The 15,187-nt window shown below is 38.3% G+C and overlaps 1 long non-coding RNA gene across 2 annotated transcripts; it reads left to right on the top strand.

Moving 5' to 3' along the window:
* The first annotated feature begins 10,785 nt into the window (after nucleotides 1-10,785).
* On the top strand, nucleotides 10,786-13,221 carry LOC126608285 (uncharacterized). Of its 2 annotated transcripts, XR_007617814.1 has the most exons (3): nucleotides 10,786-11,263; nucleotides 11,375-11,467; nucleotides 12,976-13,221. It is a non-coding gene; the product is annotated as an uncharacterized LOC126608285 (long non-coding RNA). The 2 variants fall into 2 exon arrangements; XR_007617813.1 differs by lacking the exon at nucleotides 12,976-13,221 and having other exon boundaries at nucleotides 11,375-12,923.
* The last annotated feature ends 1,966 nt before the right edge of the window (nucleotides 13,222-15,187 follow it).

The raw sequence follows: 15,187 nt of genomic DNA, 5'->3' as shown, positions 1-15,187 counted from the left end.
GGTTATTAATTCATATAAATGTCGACCTTCACCCTTCATTGCAAGGCAGACATACATAACCCTTCTCCATCTCCGAGAATACCTTCCCAACAAAGCCTCTCGAGTCACTCAGTGTTCTTTATTCCCTGGGATACCTTTGCAAACAACCCATCAAAAGCAAAAGTATTTCATATCATGAAGGTTGAAAGCAAGAGTATCTCATATCATGCTTTCTCCATGTCCTTCTCCTTGTCGTTGTTTTTCACCTGCGGGACAAGGAGAAAGAGAGCAATCAGCCAACACTTGGTATCAATCTTCCGATCTAGAACCGACTGCCTGGAACCCCTTCCTGATTGCTTACCTAACCTTGCTCTCAAGTACTCATTTTCAACATCTTATGCTTCCTCAAGCTACCACATCTACCTGGGGAACAGATAAGGGAAGTGAAAATGATACCTCGAAGCATATGGAGACAATGTGCTAATTCATCCTCGGCTAGGGACAAGGAGAAAGAAAGCAAATGGTCAGCACTTGGAAAGATTGAAGAAAGAAACAGACCATCACCTCTACCTCGTGTATGCCTGCCGTGTAGAAGAAACAAGCAGAGAAGAATGCAGACTGCACAACCAAGGAACTCTAATATTCCTCACTCAGAATTCCAAACCAGTTCGAGATCAAAGCTGTGGAAAGTCAACAAGATCATCTATCTCTAAAACCAAATTTGCGTTCTTAAACTCTACTCTGTCTGGTTTTTACTTTGCTATACTTGTCATGTTTATTCGTTGTTTGTTTGTTTGCTTGTTTTTGTGTGAGTTTATGCTTGAAACATTGAGGACAAAGTTTGATTTAAGTGTGGGGGGGTAGCCAAGTTGTTTTGCATAAAATTCGTAGGAGTTTATCATCCATTACTTCTAGTGTTGTTCCTTGCTGTTTGTAAGTATTTTTAAGCTGTTTTGGAGTGTTTTAGTGTGTTTTGACATAAAAATCCGAAAATCTCATAAAAATTTGAAAAATTGTTTTGAAAAACCCAAAAAGAGTTGTTTTTGTGTGTTTATTTGTGTCTTAGGGTACCTTCCAACACAATGATGAGGATTTTCTTTTTAATTACATGACTGTTAAAGAGATTTATAAACATGGATGAAAATATTTACTCTTTGGTGTATGCTTGGTTGTGGTTATAATTTATGAATTCACATGCAATCATAAAGGAAAAATCAGTTTTTGTAACATGCTTGAAGGAAGGAACTCAAATGAACGCTACAACCTTGTGAGACTTGAGTCTAAACGTTTATTTGGAGAGTTAATAATCTGTGCATCATTGTTTTCTAAAGTCGTTGCATGATCTCATTATTCTTTGCTTGGTTGCTACTTAGAAGGCGTTTCATCATTTAGATCCAAATGCTAGAACTCATGCCTATTTCATTCAAAGCGTGCTATTGATTTACATAACACATATTCAAGATGAAGTTGTGTAGTGACCACCAAAGCCAAATTGCCGTGCCCCTATTTCATTATGTGTTTAAGTTTAACCCCGTTGAGCCTTGTTAAGCCTATGTTCTTTGTTAATACACACTATCCTTACCTAGCCTAGTTTTAGGACCATCCATACCCTTGTTCTTGAAGCATAGTAAAGCATGACTTAAAATGAACTCCTTTTTTATCAATGTATTGCAGAAAACAAGTGTGGGGGAAGTGATTCTTTTGTGTGTGTGTGTGTGTGTGTGCCAAAGTCCTTAATAAGGCACAGGTAGAAAAGAAAAAAAAAAAGTGAAAAGAAAAAAGTTCGTTAAAAAATGGTCCAAAACATTGAATTCGGCCCTAAGTGTTGCATGAATCTTCCCTTTGTATTTAAAAGTTGATTTTGCATTCTAAAGTGAATTCCAAGTGTCTATTTCATTGCTTTGCTTGCTATCCCTTTAAGAACGTTTGTTATTCCTATCCTTTCTTTATTAGCCATTACCCTCAAGCCCTATTACAACCCTTGACTTCAATCTTGAGTGTTGTGTGTTTCAATTTGTGGAGTTCGAAATTGGTATGAGCATATGGTGTCACTGGTTCTCACATATAAGTAGTAGCATTCCATTCATGAGATCATATCTAAACATGCTTAATAACTCCAGAAAATTGCTTTCTTTGTTATAACATATGTGAGTCCTAGTCTTTCGTGTTTACATTAATCTTCTCACATATACTAGTGTAGGGTGTGTAGTCAGAAAATGTGTGTGAAAATAGAGAGTATCTTGTAAGAAATTGAGCAAATTCTCTAAGGCATGTTACTACATTCAAAACATCATTTTAATTGGTTAATTGTGAACTAGTAAGTGGTGACTATGATTAAGTATGTGCTCAAGTGTAAAGATGACCAAAATCTATGGGAATGATGACTTTTAACATGTCATGTTTCATTAAAAATCCCTGAGGCAAATGTTGGAAGGTCTAGGTTGTGTTTTATTTGTTTCGTTTGTTTTGTTTTGCTTAAGGACTAGCAAAAGCTAAGCGTGGGGGAATTTGATAGAAGCATATTTATGCGACTAAGTTAGCTTGTTCTCATGCATTTATGTTGTTACTTCTTAGTTAATTATGTATTTTAAGCTATTTTCGTGTGTTTGTAGGTCCATAAGCCTTATGAAGCAATAAGATGCCTTTTGGTGCATTTTGGAGCAGTTTTGGGCTTGGAATGAATAGCACATGCATGGAGCAAGGTGGATGGACGAAATTGAAGACTAAAGAGGCTAGGAATGTGTTAAAGAGAAAGAAGAATTAATGTAAAAAGGACAAAGAGCTCAGCCACAAAGGGGTGTCACTCCACCATTCACCTTTATATTATTGCTGTGCACCACCATTGCACTCCCTTTGGATCCCTATGCCGTGCATCATCATCCATGTTCCCTCCATTGAGTTTCACCTCCCTTTCCTTTCTCTACCATGTGCACAATCATTCATGTTCCCTAGCTGCAACACCACTCCATTTTACCCCTATGCTTTGCATCATCACTTCACTTTCACATTTGAATCATTTCAAACACCACTCATTGCACCATTCCTTGTTCCCTCCATCATTTCAGATTCATGCATCATTACATTGAATCATTGCACTCAATTGCTACACCAATCCTTGTTCCCTCCATCATTTCAGATTTCATGCATCATTGCACTCAATTGCTACACCACTCCATGTTCCCCTCCATTGCCATGCACTTCCTCTATAAAAGGAAGTGTGCGTAACATAAATTGAGTTGATACTTTGTTAGATCATTCACTCCCATTTCAACACAACCTTCATCCAAACAGATCCATTCATCTTCACATCCATTCCTCCATACAAACAAACCTTCAAACACTCACCAACACCTTGTGCCATAGCAAAGGAAGGGAAGGAAAGTGCTTGGACGTGCTTGTTGTCCAACTTGGATCGTTGGAGCGTTTAGGTGTTTTCTTTCTTTTGTTTCTAATGTTTAAATTCATTTCCTTCGTTTTGTTGTAAATATGAGTGGCTAAACCCCTCTTGGCTAGGGGTGATTTCAAAGCCATGATTATGTGTGCAATATAATTTGATAAATTCCAGTTATGAACTCTTGAATCATGAATGCAATTGGCTTAACTATTTGATTGATAGCTTATTTGTATTTGTTAACTAAGGGTCGACACTTAATTGGCATGCATAAATCCTTTGCTAGAATATAAGGAAGTTTCACATAATCGTTACAAACTTATATTCACATGTAGTGAAGGTCGCTTATAAACGATCGCGTTAAGTTCAATTCCTAGCATGAGTGACATGATGTCATAGTTGTAAGTGCTTTGTTAATGCTTATGATTTTCATTAAACATAATGATCTTTGATTGTATCTCTATTATGATGTCATGTAGGGAACTTTAGAAGAATGTTTTGGGTTGTCGAATGATATCATCCAATCCAATAAAACATGGAAAATCTGAGAGTTAACTAGTGATATCATGGTTAATTTGGAGCATTGTTTTTCATAATTCAATGAAGTAGTAACTGGAAATCGAGTTATTTGCATACATGTCATGTGTGGAGAAAAATCCTCTAGCTATCCCATCCATCATCTTATTTCTCAAATTTGTTTTACAATCTGTCTAGTTTTTCATACTTGTTTGTTTGTTTCAACTTCATCCCAATCAAAACCCCCATTTTAGTTTCTTGTTTCAAAGTGTTTCAAATCTGTTTTAGTTTGTGTTTTTAAGTGTTTTGATTCAAGTAAAAGTCAATTTTCGTCCAAAGTCATTCTTAGTGTCTAGTTTAAGTTTATTTGGTTGTTTTAAGCTGTTTTGAGTATTTTAAGTTTGCTTTGAGTCTTGTGAGTCTTGTTAAGTGTTTTTAAGTTTAGTTGTATGTTTTTGAGTTAGTTTAGAGGTTATTAGCAAGCCCTCCTAATCCCCGGTCCAGAACGATCCCTACTTATACTTGTACTACAATTGTCAAAAGAGGGTTAAATTTGTGTGTTAAGATAATTTTCGCATCAGACAGTACTACTCCATTCGCATGGAACCAAGGCCTTCCTAAGAGCAAGCCGTAGGAAGTTCTTGCTTCAATCACGTGGAATATCGTGCTTGACTTGAGTTCGCCAATAGTCATCTCCACTCGGCTCATGCCCATTGCTCTTTGTCCTCCTTGATTAAAACCTTGGATTAATAGACGACTTAGGGACAGTTCATCCACCTTGATGCCGATTGTAGTCATTGTTGACTTTGGCATGATGTTTATGGCTGATCCACCATCCACAAGCATGCGGTTGACTTTGTGCTTCCTGACGTACCCAGAGACGAAGAGAGGGCGGTTGTGAGGCTTAGATCCTAGCAGCAAGTCTTCGTCGGTGAAGTGGATTGCGTCTTAGGTGGCACAACATGTGGCACATTCATGTGGCCGAAGCTTCAAGCCTTCGTTCTTGCTTTCTTGCACTTCGTGGTCGTTGGGACTTGCCAAGACCGCTGCCAGTGCTTTTCGCATCTTCTTTGGCAATCGTAGCGCTTCCTCGATGCTAAAGTATGTTGGCAGACCTTCTTCGAGCGTGATAGTTGTTTCTCCCTCGATGACGATAGCTTTGCCTTTTGGGGCTCTTCCATCTCTATTTTAACCATGTGACAGGCGACGGTAGTGCACTGTTGGAAAAAGTCCTTCGGGAAGTACTCGTGCTATGAGACAGGAATGCGTGGCTCTTAATCCATAGGTTCCCTAGCATACGTTGGTTTGGCAACTTTTCTGTTTTTGTTAGGCTTCCTACTGTTGCGGCGACAGTGTTTTCTCCCTTGCTCTTCTTTTGACCTTATAGCTTGTGGTCTTGGCTTCCTCGTCTTCTTATAGGTCACCAACGTCCATCCTTCTTTATCATTAGTAAGTGCACCCTGGTCGTTTACCCCCGGCGATGGTTGTATAGAAGGCATCGTGCAACTTGAGCATTAATAGGAATGGTCAGGTGTCGCTTGGAGAGGCACGGGATCGAAAGATCCAAATGCAATTGTAGTAGTATGTGTTGCGACCGTGTCTTCGAGGTCAAGTTCGATTCGCCCTTGTTGTGCTAGCTTTATGATGAGCTCTTTAAGGACGAAGCACTTACCAACAGGATGGCTCACGATTTGATGGTACTTGCAGTATTTAGGATCATTTACGCGATTCATCTCTTCAGGCCTCTTGTATTCGGGTAGCTCAATTACCTTCTTTTCTAGCAAGTCGTCTACATTGCATCCATGTCTGAGTCAGGAAAAGGGTACGCCTTCTGCTCTAATTCCCTCAAGGTGATTTTGTACCTGTCTTGGGTGTGAGGAGGCTCACCTCTCTTTATCTCATTTGTTTTGGTTTTGGAGGAGATCCTGATAGGTGCAGCGTTGACAGTGAACGCTTCATTGGCGAGCTTCTTCCCAGTTTTATCTACATTTGAGGCAAACATCTTGTCCTTATTGAAGTTGATGATTGGCTCTTTTTTTCCATGGTGAGCAATGTTCAGCTCCATGTCATGGGCACGGGTGGCTAACTCTTCGAAGGTCCGTGGTTTGATGCCTTGAAGGATATAGTGTAACCCCCATTGCATGCCTTGGACGCACATCTCAATTGAAGAGATCTCCAAGAGCCTGTCCTTGCAGTCGAGGCTTAGATTGTGCCATCGGTTCATGTAGTCCACAACTGGCTCATCCCTTCATTGCTTCGTGCTCGTCAGCTCTAGCATGCTCACAGTGCAGCGGGTGTTATAGAAGCGGTTGAGGAATTCCCTTTCCAATTGCTCCCAACTGTTGATGAACTCAGGCTCTAAGTCCATGTACCACTCAAAGGCATTTCCTTTCAGGGAGCGCACAAACAGCTTGGCGAGGTAGTCTCATTCCATCCCCGCATTGTTGCAAGTCTCAATGAAATGGGCAACATGTTGCTTTAGGTTTCTCTTTCCATCGAATTGCATGAACTTTGGCAGTTGATAACCCATCGGCATCTTCAAAACGTCAATCTTTTTGGAGTAGGGCTTTGAGTTTAGTACAAAGTCATGCGAGCTTTCTTCGTATTGCGCCTTGATGGTGCTGGTGATCATCTCCTGCAGCTGCTGGATAGAGAGAGATCCCATGAATGCCATTGCCTAGTATGGCTCCGGCTTTTCTTCGATTTTCTCCGCCAGAGGCTCCTCTTCTTCGCCAGCTCCTTTCTTTGGTGGATTACCCTTTAGGTCGGGTTTCTCGTCGTGCTGCGCCTCTAATTGGTTAATGAGTGCAGTGATTTGTGAGTCTTTTTCTTCCACAGTCCGTGTTAGCCTTGCGATCACTTCATTCATATGAGCCAGCTGCTCATCGATAGAAGTCACTCTAGTGGTCATGACTTACATGGCTGAGCTGTCGCTTGAGCTGGCATCGGAAAGCATGGAACCAGAGTACTTCCTTGGGCTTTCCTCCATTGGCGCCTTTAGCGAGGCCAGGGTGATCACAGGTTCGTGCCTCAGGTGCTCTTGTTCCTTCGGCAGAGTTGATGCAGCGGTGGAAGATGAGGCAGAAAGAGCTATTACCTTGCTTCGTGTTATGATGCCCGAAGTGACACCGCCTGTGGCGATGATGCTCTTGTTCTTCGCGTTGGTTGCGGAACAGCTTGAGCCTTCCTTGATGCCATGTGTGTTTCTTGTGGATTTGAAGATAGAGATGAGAGGCAGAGATGGTCCCACTGGGTGTGCCAAATTTGTAAACACAGAAATTCCTGCAATGAAAGCGACAAGAACACGTGTACAAAATAATTTTTTGTATTAATGATTTTGGGGTTACAATCTCTCTCTAAATTAATCCTTTGATTCAATCTCCGTAAGGTGTTGATTTGTGGATATGCGATTGATCCAAGGATCGTCGAGGCTTGATCTTGGATGAACGGTTGAAAGTTTTCTTCAAGGGCCGTTGGGGCTTAATCTTGAAGGTTGAGGGAAATTTCTTCAAGGGCCTTTGGGCTCGATCTTGAAAGTTGATGGATGAACGGATCTTCAAGGCTTTTGGGCTTGATCTTGAAGAACTGTTGATGAACGGATCTTCAAGGGCCTTTGGGGCTTGATCTTGATGAACAGTTGATGAATGGATCTTCGAGGCTTTTGGGTTTTATCTTCAAGAACGGTTGGATATGTGGATTTGTTGGTGTTGTTGATCCAAAGAGTCGTTGGGGTTTGATCTTAGGATGAACGGATGATGAACGATGAACACTTTCTTCAAGGGCCGTCGGGGCTTGATCTTGAATTGGTGGAAGTTCTTCAAGGGCCGTCGAGGCTCGGTCTTGAATGGGATTTGACGAAGAACGAAGAAGGCTTTCTTGATCATTCTGGATTTCTTGGGAATTTAGGAGGTTGGATGCTTGAAAGCTTTAAAACTTCAAAGCTTCAAGGATTTAGGGAATTCTCTTCCAATTTGGGCGTAGAGAAAATGTATATGTCCATTGGGTCATCTAAAATGAATGAAATGGCTTCTATTTATAGAATTTTCCAATGCCTAATTTTGAATATAATATTCAGATGAAATAAATCGTTTCTGCCAGGTGTTGACACGTGTCATGCTTGATGACTTTTCTGATTTATTTTGATTTTTCGTTTAGTCACACACTACATGTAAAATTTATGTGGCACGTGAGCGTTGAAATTGTAACTATTGGTTAACATTTATTTCACCGAAATTTTGATGTCTACAACTATGTTATTATGAAATGCTAAGTAATTCTACGGGACTTGCAGGTGAGTTCAGGTGAGTTTATTGTGTTGTTTGGAATGTTTGAGTTATGGCATGCTCATTTTCATACAGTGGCTCATCATTGCTACACCCAATGTTAGTGCTCCCGCCCCGGGCCAAGGTCAGTCCTTTATGTGATGTTCACCTTGCATTGCAAGCTTGCCTTGGATCCAAGTAGGTGCTAGCCCTGTTGTACAAGTCGCATTAGGTGACTCCGACTTGTAGGTGACGCGCATAGCGCTAGCCTTCACATGATCGTAGCACTAGAGCATATATTATTACACCTAGCCCTGTCGTACAGGTCACATTAGGTGACTCCGACTCATGTGTTAGCATAGATGGATGAGCAATAAGTGCAGTCGTACAGGTCACATTAGGTGACTTCGACTTGCGTGCTAGTATAGCTTGTTGAGCACGTGATTATATTTATATTGCTGTTGAGTTATTGTGATGTGGCATACTTCTAGATTTACTGTTGGCATGCATTTGATTTCATACTTATACATAGTATGATTTTCTGGAAACTATATGTGTTTTACAACAAGGGGTTATTATGTTCGTAAAATAAATGAATTTTATAAACCTCGCCCTTCTATTTTTCGCCCCTCTAGGTCCTAGATAGCTGACCTACTCTGTGGCACTCAAGGATTACCCGACATATCTCCATTTTAATGTAGGAACTTGTCTCTAGTTGTGTAATAAGTACTTCTCTCGTTCGACTGCTTTACCTTTATGTTATCTATGCTCTAAATATTTGTAGTTTTTGGGTTGTAACCACTACTGCGCACTCACCTTATTAGTTAATTAAGTTCTAGTGTCGGTTTTAATTTATTCATATTTTTCTTACATCATTTGCACCTTTGGTTATGTCACATTCACATGACGGCCATCATGCCTTGATTCCGGTCGGGGTGTCATGAAACACCCATGAGATCGTAATAAATTTGTGACAACACCACCTTGACGTATTTGTCTTACGCAAGCCTCTCAAACTTGTTGGCTACATTAATATATTTACACTAAAAATTGAGAAAACAAATTAATTTCAAACTCACCATTAACGATATTCGAGCATAATACCTCTAATAATTAAAAAATCGAGTTTAATTATGTTGTGCGAAAATCTCCTTAGCATAATTTTTTACACTTTTGAGGCTGTTAGGTTTATACGAAAGTAACAGAAAAATACAGATAAACCCACCGGCCACCGTTCCTTTACACCCACCCAACCCCGTGACCACCTAGTCGCCGGCAAATCTTCTCCCTCCTCGCCACCGACAAAAGCTCATCTTTTGAACCTTATGCCTCTTCCTCTCACCTTTCTTCTCTACCCAACCAAAGCAAGCCAACATAAACTGTAGGTGCAGATAAGTTTTTATTTAAATATACATACAAATATATATATATATATAGCTGTTATTAGCACTCCAAAAGTTTTATTTATGAGGCGTGTAGAATGAGATTTTTGAAGTGCTATTAACAGCTTCATATATATATATAGCTATTAACACTCCACATATCTCATTTTGCACTCCAAACTTTCTATAATTAGAAAGAAAATACGCTTGTGAGAAGTGTAGAATGAGATTTTTTAAGCACTAATAACAATATATATATATGTTTATATATATATATATATATGTATGTATGCTTGTATGACACTAAAGAATTAGAGTGGGAGAGAGAGATGCGGCACACAGAGAAAGAGAGATTTGATGTAATGTTATCTAGGAAGCTAAATTCCTTACATTTTAGATATTACAACTTAATCAAGAAACTCTCTGTTAGGATTGCAACAATCTTGAGTTTTTATCATATATGGCCAAATTTTAGCCCCTAATTTTATAAATGTCAGCTTATAAAAAAAATTCACACATAGCCAAAACCATTCTTGAACCCTCAAAATAAAAAAAAATAAAAAAGTATAATCTTAAACCCTTTCTGGTCCATACCTTTCTTATATGCATGTCCTTGGCTTTTTCTCTTAATGAATGAGCGCAAGAATGCAAAATTTCATAGGCTTAACAATGAATTTAAATTCGCTACGAAGAAAATTGTTGCTCGACTATATCAACCCACAGCTAATGAATTAACTGCATCTTTCGATTGAATGCGGGACGTGCTAACTCATGGTCCGAACATTTTTATGAGACGAGAATTTATCAACAAATTCATATCTACTAAAATTCAGCAAAAAATACTGTTCATCATGCGAGAGAGTGTACTGTTCATTAACAGTGAAAGGACGGGTATGCGCTTAGTTTCTGCTTTGGTCCTTGTACTGTTTATACTTTGCTACAGTAAGAAGTTCGTTTTGTCCTTCCCAGCCTCACGTCTCTCATCAGCTTTGGATTCGGTTCGCATTGCCTGCTTTGTACAATGAAAGGCATAAAGTAATGGGACCTGGCTTCTCAACCCTCTCAGTTCCCATACACTCTCATCCTCTCTTATTTGTACGGTCATAGTTAAGTCACGTCAATATTTTATATCACTATTACTTTTTATCCTATTATTTTTATAAAAAAATCAATATAAAATATTTATGTGACTTAACCGTTCACTGCAAATAAAAGGAGATGGTAATGTATGGTCATGGAAACTGGGAGGCAGAGAAGCCGGGTCTCCCCCCCCGCCCTCTCTCTCTCTCTCTCTCATCTCTCATCCCTCACATCTCTCTCTCTCTTTCTCCTCATTTTCATTGTTTTTTCTTGTCTGTTTATGGCTGCGATCCGTTGGGTTTCGAGCCTCTCTTTTGAGGGTTGGCGGGAAGATTAGAAAAATTTTCATTATTTTTTTTGGATTTGGATTTCTCTGTCCCTCTCTCTCTTTCTTGCTAAAAACGACGAAACGATTTTGGGGATTTTGTTTGTAGCTCCGGATTCCTCATCATCTGGGCCCTTCTAGAGACTTTTTTTCTTTCTTTCAGCTGAAGCAGTCTTGAATATTGTGCTTACTGCGAAATTTAGCTGATTAGTACAGGATTAACATAAACGTTTATTTTCTGTCCTAAATGTATTCATGAGGTCCCCACGCAAGATGCGGCTGCTGCAGCTGTTGCTTATGCTACTGTTGGACTGCCTCCACATCAAAGGTTTAGTCTCTCATCCAGCTCTGAAGAATTATAGTTTTTGTTTTGGATTTTTGTTAATTTGGACAAAACCCTAACGGTTTGGTTTTCTGGTGAGTTGTGGTGTTTTTTTAGGGATTTCCAGGCTAAAACCGGATTCTGCGTTTTGCTTTCTCAGTTGATGAATATGAGATTTGACAGCAGCTGGAACGGTGCTGCTACTTTTGGGTATGTTTTCTGTCCTCATGTTTTTTCCCAATTTGACCATTCATTTATGATTGTTGGATTAAAATGCATGTGTAATCTTTGGGAAGAGATGAGAAAAATAACTGGAATTTTGGGAAGCTTTGCGTGGTTTGCTTTAATCCCACAGAGGGAACACGAACAGGGAGAGGAAGAGAGAAAAACATTAATTTTAAATGTGATTTTCAATTTTTTTTTATAGAATTGAAATTGAAAGTACCCAATTGTATAATTTGATCATGTGGAAGATATAATTAGTATGTTTTGTGTAATGTGTTATTTTCTCGGATTTGTGGTTAAATTTGATAGTTTGATGTGGAAACATTTATTTGTGTTCTACTTTTTTTGTGATGATTTTGAAAGCCTTTTCAAATATTATATGGATGATATATAGTTGACTTATTAAATAATATAAGGTTGTGTCATGGTTTAATGTTTCTACATTTCTTAACTGTTAGGATTATTTGTTTCCTTTCTGAAATTTGCACCTCTTGCTTTTCAGTTAAGCAGACTGATTACTGTTTGCAATTTTGTGGTGTGTCACTGATGGATATTACTGAATTATTTTGATTAATTCAAAGTGGAAGGTAACTTGGAAGATTTGATCACTTAAACCTGTTAAATTATAGGGAGAAGTGCAACTATGGTTATTAGATTATTGCTTATGATCTTTTCATGCATGCAAACTTACTGAAGTTACTTGGGAAGACGAATATAGGCGCCTATTAGACTAGATTGTTTTTGAGTGGTTGATATGGGTCTATGTTTGTTAAATTTTGTGAGGAAGTCTTTCTTGCTCAAATTGTCCATTTTTAGGGCAGTACGATAATGAAGTATCTCTAACAACTCTACAGATTAGTTGAAGCTGTTAATTATAGAGATGGTGTAGTGTGTATGGATAAATCCAGTAGTTGTTTTCATAATCAGAAAGTAATCTCTCAACTTCTTTGTGATTATAGTTGCTTTGATACTGTCATAGGGACTTTTATCATACTTTCAAATTCATTTTGATATATCCACTCGTAGGTTTAAAATTTTACCTTGCTGGGTATAGTTAAAAAGTAGTTTAATTAATCAATCTTACTATGGTAGTTTTAAAGTATATGTTAATTGGAATGAATCCTTTTGGTTTTATTTTTAAAACTACATATCTGTGGTAAGGAGAGATACATATTGAAGTTTTGAATTTCCAGTAAATCTGATCATCAGGTGCTTAAAGATTTGAATTTTAAACTAGTTCCGCAAAACCTGTAAAGTGGTTCCACAAAAATCTGCAAAGGGGACGTTATGTTGCTTGCAGCAGTAGATTGTTCTTTTCTATTTAAGTTGTAAGCTTTGTTTTCAGTTGATAACAAGAGAAAAAACTTGCAGTGTTCAAGCACCGTGAAATAGATTTGTTCAAGCATCCTTTTACGTTTAAGTTAATTCCAGTTTCCAACAAGTTGATCCTGTGGCCGTTTATAAATTTTAAAATTTGTATTTCGTTTGTATAGATTAAATGGAAGACGAAGGTCCAACTCGGTTTGATCAATTGGTGGCATATAAAAATGTTGTCATAATTAAAGTCCGTGTATCTAAAACAAACAAGTATTGGTTCACATTTTTTCTGTGTAAATAGTTGATAAGGCGTTTGATAATGTCTTTTCTGTAAATTATATAAACTTAGATAGCTTTGTAAAATTATTTATTCCATTTTCTGTTTAGTATTTATAACACTCTGCATATTTACATGTTAAAAACGTAGTCTATAGTTATATTTTCGCTCCTGCAACAACGTGCGGCTAAAATTTACTAGTATCATCTAATTCCCCTCTCACAGGCCCACATTCTAAAGATGTAAAATAGTCTATTGAAGGGTTTTCGGTCAACAATATAAATGTAAAATGCTCATTTCAAGGCATTTTGTATGTGCATCCATTGAATTAAGGTTGGTGTTAGCTAAATTAAGAACATATACAAGGGCATTGGTGTTCTTAGATCCAACAAAATTTCTTTTTCAAAACAAGTTATCCAACAGTAGGTACCTTATTTCTTCAAGAATCCCCTTCAGCTTTTGCCCTAGAAGAACATAAAACCCCAACCCCATCTATTTCTCTACCAAAGTCCCCGCCCATCGCTCTACCATCAATCGGAATAAGAGGGTACATAGACCTAAAAGCAAAACGAAACCTGAAGGATTAACGTCAACAAGAAGCCGGCTTGTGAGCAGGGGAAGAAAAATGAAATACTCGGAAGTTATAAACGTATCAAAATGAGACAACGCTGCTTTGGCCCCTCTGGCTTGTTGGATACAACTTCAAATAGATCGAATGAGCTGCTGCTAATACGCTACATATTATCCACGGGGAAGTCATTACCTCTGGTTCAAGGAACACCACCCCTAGAGCTTGTTGGTACATCCTGTTTAAGTCATTACCGCTGCTGAAGTCTCTAACATAGGAGAGTATAGCTTATACTAAATAGCCTGACATTGCACTGCAAATCTTCAATTGTGTTCAATATATGAATTCGGAATGTAAAAGCTACTATAAAATGATTAATTTGTTCAAAAAATAAAAAAAAAAACCCCGACATAACATCATCACATGAATCTCTCATGGGAATCCATCATTAGATGCAAAATACAATGAACTAGAGAAAACCTTACATGATTCAGCTCATGCTGGAAGACCATCATCTGCATTTTAAACAAACTGATCATTAGAAATATCCAAACTAAAACAAAGAAAAATTGCACATGATAATACTAAAATCATCCCTGGAGTCTGTAAATCTAAATAGTTATGCCTCAAACTTAGAGTAAAAAGGGCAAGTCCACCGGGGACTTTTAGGCCGGCACCCAGCACCATTTTTGGCCCGGCACCAGTCAATACCCTCCAGCCCATATGGATAGGACGGCACCCAACCCAAGCTAGTCTCCAGACCAGCCCAAAATCGACAGGCCCATCTGACATCATGCTAACGCCAGCGTGATATCAAAGGCCATTTAAAAAAATTTTTTGCGCCAAGCGCCGACAAGAAATCAGAGGCTGGCCCGCTTGCCCACGCGTACTAAACCGAACTGATGGGAGGCCACGTGGCCCGTCTTGGGCCGTTGCATTTCCAACGACTAGTTTTCTGGACCGTTGGATTTCCAACAGTAAAAAAATTTTGAATTTGACATCCAACGGCTAGTTACGTGGCTTGATCTGGACCGTCCGATCCATAGATCATTGGTCCACGTTTTTTCCCCAAAAGTTAAAAAAAAAAAAAAAGGCACAACGGTCAGAATTATGACCGTTGACCACATGTCAATGTATAGGCTGTTGGATTTAATTATTTTTCAAATCTAACTGTCCATATTAATTACCTAAATTAAAATTTATTAAAAATTGTTAAAAGATACAGAAAATTTTAAAAAAAAAATTCTTCCTATAAATACATAATTTATTAAAAATTGTTAAAAAATACATAAAAAATTAAAAAAAAAATTCTTCCTATAAATACATAAGCCTCATCCTCCACCTTTCACCATATTTCAACATTTTCAACACTTTCTACCAAAGCTTTCATATACTTTTTGTGTGAAAAAAAATACCAAGAACCTCATCCTTTCTTTTTTTGTCCATATAAACCCTATATCCCTACATCCATTTTCATCATTTTCAAATCTTGAGTTCTTACAATGTCTTCTTCAAGGAGAGTGTATAAACAGTTTGAGGAGCA

The sequence above is a fragment of the Malus sylvestris genome, chromosome 16 (genome assembly GCF_916048215.2).
Source record: "Malus sylvestris chromosome 16, drMalSylv7.2, whole genome shotgun sequence".
NCBI lineage: Eukaryota > Viridiplantae > Streptophyta > Magnoliopsida > Rosales > Rosaceae > Malus > Malus sylvestris.
The sequence above is the reverse complement of the archived record's forward strand: the minus strand, read 5'-3'. Positions and strand labels throughout refer to the sequence as shown.